This window comes from Dasypus novemcinctus, chromosome X (genome assembly GCF_030445035.2).
Source record: "Dasypus novemcinctus isolate mDasNov1 chromosome X, mDasNov1.1.hap2, whole genome shotgun sequence".
Taxonomy (NCBI): domain Eukaryota; kingdom Metazoa; phylum Chordata; class Mammalia; order Cingulata; family Dasypodidae; genus Dasypus; species Dasypus novemcinctus.
Window position 1 is genome coordinate 109489447 of NC_080704.1, and position 10166 is coordinate 109499612.

At 37.7% G+C, this 10166-nt stretch overlaps 1 long non-coding RNA gene across 1 annotated transcript; it reads right to left on the minus strand.

The window, feature by feature from the left end:
• Positions 1-1147: 1147 nt before the first annotated feature.
• On the minus strand, positions 1148-7453 carry LOC131277195 (uncharacterized). The gene is made up of 3 exons (XR_011647987.1): positions 6238-7453; positions 3040-5635; positions 1148-2357 (listed from the first exon to the last, which is right to left on the minus strand). It is a non-coding gene; the product is annotated as an uncharacterized lncRNA (long non-coding RNA).
• Between the last annotated feature and the right edge of the window lie 2713 nt (positions 7454-10166).

The window sequence follows — 10166 nt, forward strand, 5'->3', positions numbered from 1 at the left end:
GGGGTTGAATGGGACCTCATATTTTTTTAATGTAATATTTTTACAAAATCAATTTAAAAATTTTTTAAAAATTAAAAAAATGATGTTAAGGTTGTCTCTGACTATATGAAAGCAGAGTAAGCAAAGGAGGAATTTCTGCCAAACTTTGTGTGGGCAGAAAGAAGTTATAGCTGTGAGCCAATCATGAAATAACTCTTGAGTCTCTAAGATTTCTAAAGATGAGCCACTAAAGCAGAACAAGAGTGGAAACATTTTGCTACCCCTATCACCTAAAGTCCTAAAGAGATAACCTTGTTTCATTTTCCTGGATTTCTCAAGGAAATAACATGCAATTGTTTGGTTTAAACAATGAGAGTTTATTTGATCATCATTTTGAGGCTATGAGAAAATCCAAATCGAGGCATCATCAAGGCGATCCTATCTCCCTGTATAAATCAGCCAAAGGGGAGCTGAAGCAAAGTACCAGAAATCTTTTGGTTTTCATAAAAAGTATTTATTTGGGGTGAAAGCTTACAGTCACAAGGCCCTAAAGAGTACAACTCAAGGCTGCTTTCTCACCAAAGTATGTTGCCATGTGTTGAAGCAAAATGGCAGGCAGTCTCTGCCTGGTCTCTCATTCCTTCCTCCTGGTAAGGTTCTATAAGGTCCAGCTTCTTCCATTGACAGCTGTAGGATGGCCTAGCATTTGTCTCTCTTCCTGGGACTTTAGTTGTTTGAGCCTTCTGCTTTCTGTCATATGGTAGGACTGAAATGACCAAGTTCTCTCCTATTTCGTGAGTATCTGTTTATATCAGCCCACCAAGGGGGTGGAGACTCAACACTGAGCCATGCCCTACTGACCTGGTGTAATCAAAGCCTTAAACTTAACAGGTAATTTAGTCAAGACATGTCAGCTAAATCTAGTGTATTCAAAGGGTATCACACCCAGAGGAACAGACCAGTTCACAAACATAATCTTTCTTTTTTGGGGGGGTTCATAAAATAACATCAAACTGCCATAATCCCTGAAGATTGGGGCATTCTGGGAATGGCTGTTAGTGATCCTTGGTTGTTGGAGACTTGGGCCCAAAGGGCATCAGGAATGAAAGAAAGAGATAAAGAGAGTGAAACAAAGAGAGAAAGAAAGAGAGAGCTCGGATCAGGGGGGTTGCGAGTAGAGACTTCTCAGACAGCTTTATTTTCTACATGTGGCATTATATATACTCAAACTATCCAGATAACAAGAAGTGTAACTACACATTAACAATACTCATAAATTAAATAACTTATCTCAGAGTACAAAGATTCAGTATTCCTTTCAAACTACAAAGTGTGTTTGCTCATATTTCTCCCTGCCCCGGACAGCTCTATCCTGTTGACTTGAAAGGCTTAATTGCTGCATTCCTATGTTAAAAGCATAGCCATGGAAACAGCACGTCTCTCTTTGTGAGACCACTATGCCTCAGTTTCCAACATTTCCCCCTTTTTGTTTTAGTTGAGGTGACCGTGCCTGTCTTAGGTTGCCCTCCTTTCGAGAGTCTTACCCGTCATTGACTACTGGCCAAGCTCTTCGACTAGGGGAAGTTATTGAAGTGCTTTTTCTAGCACCAGATTATTCGCATATCCCATGGCTGTTACGCTTTGCAATTTTCTTCGAAAGCACTGTCCGGCACAGGTGAAAATCATGAGCAACAGAACAAATATGATTAGTCCTATTTCTAACAAGAAATGCAGTGATTTCCACCAATTAACTGGGTTAAATTTTGTAATATGTAAAATCATATCTGAGAAAATATCCTTATCATTTGCTACATGAATTTGATTATGAGATATTTCTAATATTTTTCTTTGTAATTAATTATTTCCAGAGAGATATTATGGCCTAGCAAATGATTCTTAATTTTTTTCCATTCTATATTGGATAAATTATCAGCAAGAGGAGTAATACAAAAGTTGCTTTCATTCCAATCACATTTCAATCCTCTTAACAAGTTTAAACTATATAATTGATCTCCAATATATGAAACAGCTGATTTCAAATCATTAACCCAATTATTTAACTGTTCATCAATGTGCTCTTGGCTATGCCACAAATCACTAATATTTTTATGCCAATCATGTACATATTGTTGTGCTTGTACATTCATGTAAAGCTACCATAGCAGTAGCAATAGCTGTAATGATTCCAATCAGTCCCGCAATGCTTATAATAAGCAGGACAATAAAGCATCTAGTCAGTTTCAAGAATTCTTGTGCCAAGTGTAGCAATAACTGACTTTCAGGAGACGACTGCCAAATCCGCATCATTCTCACAGGTATCCAGATGCCTTTTCTTCTTCTGGCCATCGCTATTGTTTCTCCATCCTGCAACACACTTTCTGCAACACACATGTATACATGGCAGCATTTTCATAAAATAATGGGTCATTCTTAATAGTTATTTTATCAGTTATGAAAACAAATGGATCTCCAACACAGGCTTTAAAATGATATGTTTGGTTAAGGGTCAAATACTGTTTCGTCTTATTTATATTTCCCAACCATTCATAAGTAGGGGCAATTCCAAGAAATAGTTTCCACAAATTCTTTTGTAGGTTATGATTATGAGTGTCATTAGCCCAAGGGGCCGGTATCCATTTTCCTTTGTAATGTTAACAGTTCCTGCCACAATAGCATAAGGAGAGGGCACGCAGGCCCAAAGTCCATAGGCAGACACAAGCTGCAAGTTCACAGTTCCAGGATTTGTAAAGTTAATGTGATGCATGGAAGCAATTGCCACAGGTCTCAGTGAAGTATTTTAACCTCCGGCCATATTTCCACTTTCCCCCCTTTTTGTTTTTGTAAAGTAATGAATACAGTTCCCGTGGTTTTATGTTGTATTACTCCCCAGAGGGTTTGAATTGTGCATCTGAGGGCTCATTGTTCTCAAGAGCAGAAGGGATCTGATGTCACAGTCATTGGAGTAAGCATGAAGGAAGTTATACTAGATGTGTATGAGCTGTAGGCGAGTAACAGGCAGCCTGAACTGCTGGGCTAGGCACCACAAGGTTTGGTACTCACGATGTTTGCCTTTTCAGTAGATCCACTTTGCCTTTTCTCAGGTTTCAGTGGTAGGGCCCTGGGTCTTCACAAAGGCATCTGCGACAACAGTCTTAAAAGGGATGTTAGTGGGGTGAGTAGGGACATGACAGACAGTCACCTGTTACTACTAGCAGGTATCCCAGATGTCTTTTCATAGATCTGAGGGTGATTTACAACAGTCCATCATTTCTGTCTTGCTTTTACTATTTGCAATCCACCCCTGGATAGGGATGGCAGTCTTCAGAGTGACTAGACACTATTCGGTTAAATCTTTCACTTTTAGCAGGACCTCCTAGCTGCACACAATTGCTTTTTTATATTGCACTTTTGGCCTCCTTCCAGAATTGTGATTAAAACCCAAGGGGTACTTGTTTAGAATTTTGCCTTTGCCACAAATCCCACCCAAAGCCAATTAGTGCTTGCCACATTCAATTCATAGGCTAAGTTAATGTCCACAATTTACCTTCCTTTTATTCTTATTTAAAGCAGCTTGCTGGAGGTTTTCCTACTTCCGTGAAGGACTTTTCCCAATTAATACATTCAATGGTTTTAATATTTGAGCTAAATGAGGGATGAAAGATTTTTAGTATTTTAACAATATTACAAATTTTATTAACATGAGAAAAAAACATTGTACTTTATCAATTACAGAAAGTATAGTTTTATCTTACCTAACCAAACAACATTTAAGAATTTGGTAGAGCAGCAGGGACTTTGCAGCCTGTCCCAATTGTTTGCCTAGTTCAGGCTCTTAAGATAAGATACTATTGTCTCTGATGTTTCTTTAAATTCTGAAAAAAAGGATTACTGGTTAACGTAATGTCATCAGTAGGGTTTCAGCCACAGATTTTTTCTACGCAGCCAGATTTTATCACCATGCCAGGAGAGATGGTTGGGTATGCACATAGCCTGGAAAAGCACTGCAAAAGTCCATTGTTGGGTTTTCCACAGATAGAGGAATGCAGGCTGGCTTGACCTGTCTAAGAAGACACTAAAGAAAGTCTTAGCAAGTTTTAAAACAAAGTGATAGCGACACAGCTGGACATTAACTTCTTGCAACAAACTAGCAGTATTTGGGATTGTTGCATACTACAGTGTTGTTACTTTAATTTATGATGAGATTGTTTCTGTGACACATACCCTTTTATAATAATTAAAACCATAATTAACCACATTGTACTTCTGTTTAATATTATGCTGAAATATTGGTAAATTTATACACTGTTAAGCATTCATATGAACCTTTTACTCATACAACTTTAATTAACAGAGGGTTAAAGAAAAAAAAACCTGTTAATTTTATAACACTTTTAAACACCTTCCATTCAACTTATAACATATTAAATGAACTCAACTATTACTTTAATTTTTCCTTCAAGGTAAAAGAACTAATCTCTTGTAAATTGTTTGGAATACAAAGCTACTTTTCAGGATTTGATTTTGAGAAAGCAGGTTAGAACGTTATGTTCCTTTAAAGAGATAAGACCTTTCCTTCTTGGAACACAGGGAAAATGATGAGGCTAAAGCACAAGAAGCTATTTTGATAAAACAGACTTTCTTTGTATACTGATTATTCAGGATAAAAACTTTTCATAAACTTTTATTAAAACAGACTAATGATTAGAGATACTTTGAGAAAGAACAAAATTTAACTTTGCATTAGTATACTACTTGATACTAAACTTTTTAAAACTTTATAGACAGACCCATCAAATTTTATTTAATTTTAACCATAAAAATTCTTTTTTCATGAACTTTTTACACTTTCTGTATTTATTCAGGTTTAATCCCACATTTTACCTTTTCTTAGTAACCAATTATTTTATTTTAGGACAAAATTATTTTCTGTTTTCTTAATAATAAAAACACATTCTATACATCCCACATACATAAGTTACCAGGCAAATATTTTACAACATATAATACCATCAACACTAAACAAGCTTGTTAAAATAATGAACTTTTCTTTACTTTAAAAACTTAGTAGCGTGCAATACCAAAAACAGTCTCCTAGAAGCAAGTTGGCAGGGGAGGCTGGCCGTCGACAAGTTTTCCTATCATAAAATTACCTTTTATTATTATTATTATTAATTCAGGTTTTGTTTAATAATGACTTTTTGGAATTAGCCATTTAAACATTTTATTTTTTTATAAAGATTTATTTATTTATTTTATTTCTCTCCCCTCCTCATCCCCCTGCCCCAGTTGTCTGTTCTCTGTGTCTATTTGCTGAGTGCTCTTCTTTGTCCACTTCTGTTGTTGTCAGCGACATGGTAATCTGTGTTTCTTCTTGTTGCATCATCTTGTGTCAGCTCTCTGTGTGCATGGCGCCATTTCTAGGCAGGCTGAACTTTTCTTTCACGCTGGGCGGCTCTCCTTATGGGGAGCACTCCTTGTGCATGGGGCTCCCCTACATGGGGGGCACCCCTGCGTGGCACAGCACTCCTTGCACACATCAGCACTGCAATTGGGCCAGCTCCACACAGGTCAAGGAGGCCCAGGGTTTGAACCACGGACCTCCCATGTGGTAGACAGATGCCCTAACTGCTGGGCCAAGTCCACTTCCCTCTAAACACTTTAATTTAAATAATGCTTCATTAAACTTCTTATAATTATTTATAACCATATAGACTATAATTATATTACTTTAAGACAAATTTTATTTTCACAGAACACATTCTCTTACTTAAAATTACCACAATATCTTCTACAATTCGCCACATGCATTTAAGTCCCATGAGTTTACGAAAATTAGCCATCCTATTTTAGGGCAAAACACACCTTTTTGAAAAAACGTATTAAATTTCAGTCAGCATTCCCACAAACTTTTAACCTTCTTTAATATTCATTTAAGTTTTACATCCTTCATTTTATTCTGTATGTGAGGAAAATAAACTATTCATTTCAATCTAGGTTATTTTTTTTAATGAAAAGACAGTAATTTTGTTAAGACTTACAATTTTTGTCATTGTAGAAATCTTATTAACATTTAAACTTATGTATTAATATAAGCACTTATTTAATATTTGGCCATTTGACTAGAGCTCTTTAAAAATTTTTTTATTCATTAATTTATATCACCATCTGGAGGTATCAAAATACACACTGACATTGAACAGGCAAACACAAAACAATTACAACACATTAACAGAAACATACAGTTTACAATTGACTTACAATTCTTACTTTCTTGGTATAGCTGTTTTTAAGTTCTCCGTTACATCACATTTTAGATTTTACTTTTTAAGATTTCTTCTGGAATCCATGTTGCCTGTAACATGGAAGCTTGTGCTTGGAAACATTTTTATTAGTTATCAGCAATCAGTTAAGATAACTTGAGAAGCATAAATGTAGCTAAGCTCTTATTTAGCAGTTTAGACAGACCGTTAACACACATTTTTGGATTACTACTCTGTAAGACTATACTGAGACTTGAAGTTCAGGAGTAAACTATGGATTTAAAATTGAAAATTCCTTTTCACACCTTGATAAAAATTTTGTACTAATTTTATTATCTTGGTTAAATAGGCCCAATCAGAATTAGCAAGGAAACAAAACAGAACACTAATGTTGCCATGTTTTTCTCTTTTTCCAGTGGCTTAACTATATTAACCCCCACTAGCCCACAGCTACGTTGTCATGTAGATAGCAGGGGGTTTGCAGAGTTGCTGCCAGAATAGTTTCCTTATCTTAGTTAACACTTTAACAGAGAGTTTTCTTATAAGCCTGATTACAATAACAAGGACTTTATGTGTTATTTTTGCCTGTTTTAAATCTTTCAATAGTTTAAAAGGTATTGGCTCAGGATGAAACTCAACATCCCCTTGCGGATTATTTGTATCTGGTAGTATCCCACATAATGTTACTGGGAAAGCAGATAATAATTGTGTATCATAAGGCAAAGCATCTGCAACATCTGAAAACATTTCTAACTTAGGCTTAGTAACAGAAGGCAATTCAGTAGGTGCAGAGGGTTGTACTGGATACACAGAAGATATTTCTTTAGGACACTTCACTGAGCTTTTGTTGATGAAAGGGTTAATATCAGGATGAGGGAAAAAACCTGACAGTTCCCCATTCGCCTCAAGCTCCTGTTCTTGTTCCAAGTTACTTTCTTTCATTTCAGATTTACTTATGGGCTAGAAAATATAGTAAATTCATCTTTCTCTCCTTCAGACTGTAAAGGATCTAAGACTGTCACTATCTGGTGGCATAAGGCCCATACTGATAATGAAATGAATTCCCTTTTTTGATATGCTCTTTGTAAAGGGTTCATTACCTGTCCCCACTGTTTCAAATTTAAAACATTATGCCCCTGAGGCTGAAGCCAGCAACAATGCTTTTGTATTAAAACAAACAATTCTAGTAATTCATAGCTTTTTACAGGCACCCCATTAACTTTCAATAAAGTTTTTAACACTTGCGAATATGCTTCCACATGTCCCATTTGATTACCCATTATCCTGATGACTTTGCAGAAATGTTACTTACTTAATCTTGAAGACTCGAGTCACTCTGCTTTGGATGTCTCACTTGACCCTCAACGAGGTCTTTTCCATGGTTCCCGATACTGATTTGGAAAACTCACTTCTTCAGGCTCCACGTTGGGCACCAGTTGTTGGAGACTTGGGCCCAAAGTGTATCGGGAATGAAAGAAAGAGAGAAAGAGAGTGAAACAAAGAGAGAGAGAAAGAGAGAGAGCTGGGATCAGGGGGTTTGCCAGTAGAGACTTCTCAGACAATTTATTTTCCAAATGTGGCATTATATATACTCAAACTATCGAGATAACAAGCAGTGTAGAGCTAACAGTTATCTCTACACTGCTTGTTATCTCTACACTACACATTAACAATACTCGTAAATTAAAGAACTTATCTCAGAGTACAAAGATTCAGTATTCCTTTCAAACTACAAAGTGTGTTTGCTCATATTTCTCCCTGCCCGGGACAGCTCTATCCTGTTGACTTGAAAGGCTTAATTGCTGCATTCCTATGTTAAAAGCATAGCCATGGAAACAGCAAGTCTCTCTTTGTGAGACCACTATGTCACTATGCCACTATGCCTCAGTTTTCAACACTTGGCCCTTAGCTTATTACATGGCAGCATCTCCTGGTCTCTCTCTTCTTTTCCAGTTTCCATTAGTTTCAGCTTCTTGCTTCTGTGACTTTCTCTCCCTGTGTCTGTATTTCATTCACTTATAAAGGACTCCAGTAATAGAATTCAGATCCATCCTGACTGAGCTGGGCCACACCTTAATTGAAATAACCTCATCAAAAGGTCCTGCTTACAATGGGTTCACTCACACAAGAATGGATTAAGTTTAGAATATCTTTTTCTGGGGTATATACAACCTGAACCACCACATCCTCCCTACAAATTCATACACAAGAAAGGAGAAAGCGGCAGGCCGGACTTTATTAAAAGGCACAAGAAAGGTGCAGGGCCTATGTGCTGGGCATCAGTGATAGATGTAAAAGGGATCACTTCCAGCTGGAGTGGTCTCAGATGCTATGTGATCAGAACTGGACCTTGAAGAATGAGCAGTGCAAGGATCTAGGAAGAAGAGAAAGCTGGGTTGAGGAAAACGGAAAATGAAACTCTGGCTCATAGTACCCCCACTTTCAACTTTACTGGGTTTTTCTTACTAGCCAAGTTAACTCCTCTTCCCCTGTATTGGTGAAGGAGTCCCTGCCTTAATTGAAGACCCATAACAATCTGCCTGAAGGCACATGGAAGGAGGGAACAACTGTCTTCAATTCCTTACCCATGTCTGGATTGCTGCCGCAGGCCCCCTCTCCACTCTGTCAACATGCTGTGGCTGAGACGCCTTGAAATATGACCACCTGAAGGCTCACTAAACAAAGTTGGTATGCCAAAGATCCCTTAGCATGATGTGGAGGAAAGAATCTACAAGCAAGTGGAGTCCAAACATCTTTTAAAATCTTATAATGACCAGTATTCTGAGGCTGAGGATGTTGGGCTTGACTCTGATTTCAGTAGCCAAGCCAGGATCCCAGGGTGGGATAAACCAAGAAGCTGCATTTAATCACCAAAGGCAGGGAAAGCCTGATTACCTTAATATGCCCTGAGAATATTGTGATAGACAGACCAGTCTGATTTGAAAAAAATTTCTGTCAGTAGTTAATTGATCCTGTGAACTATAGCAGAGGCATCGATGTGCTTTTACCAAATTTTGTTGCATTTTCCTCTCAGGTTCATATCTGGACTGTCTTTCTCAGACTGTTTTGCTGTTTACTGATGTCTGAACAATGGAATGTGGGCATAAGTTGTGTTTTCCAATGTCAGGTTTCACCCATATGAAAATGCCAGCATAATCTCCCATGAGCCCTCGATCTACCTTTTCTACCAAATAGATGAAGAGACCCAGGGCAATAATGGAAGTCACATGTTGAAGAGGTAGAGCTCTTCGGTCACGGAATGAAATCTGTAGAGTAGAACCTACCTTATCCCACCTGCATTGAAATTGTATCAAAGTGAGAAATAAATTTCAGTTTTTTAAAACTCTGAGATTTAGGACATATTTGGTATGGCAGTTAGCCTACTTTGACTCATACCAGCATTACTAAGGGAACAATGGAATGGTGGCCTACTTATTTTTTTACTTGATTTGGATTACCCAAAACCCTACATCTAGCAACCAAGGCTTGGTATGAGTCAGCAGATGGTCTAGGTTCCTATCTCAATTACCAGACCTGAGTCAGTTCAAATACTCAGTGCCCCTTGAGGGAAGACCTTGCAAAAACATCGTAAGTAGTTACTGTGAGTAGTCTTCCATCAAAGGATCTGCAGCCACAATTAAGTATCACTGATCCCACTTGACAGATGAGGAAACCGAGACTCAGAAAAACTTCCTATGATTACACACCTAGTAAATGCCAGAGCTGGAATTCTAGCCTATATTCCTAATTCTTAGATAATGAGGCTGGTTATTACAAACTTATGTTACATGGTGCCCATGTCCTGTCATGCATCGGTGGAGACTCATTAACAGCACTTTTAATAAGGATGGGATATTGGAGGTTAACTGTTTCTCCTTGGGTTGAGAGACCCAGGTCTGGGAGCCATATATTGCCTGGTTCCCAAGT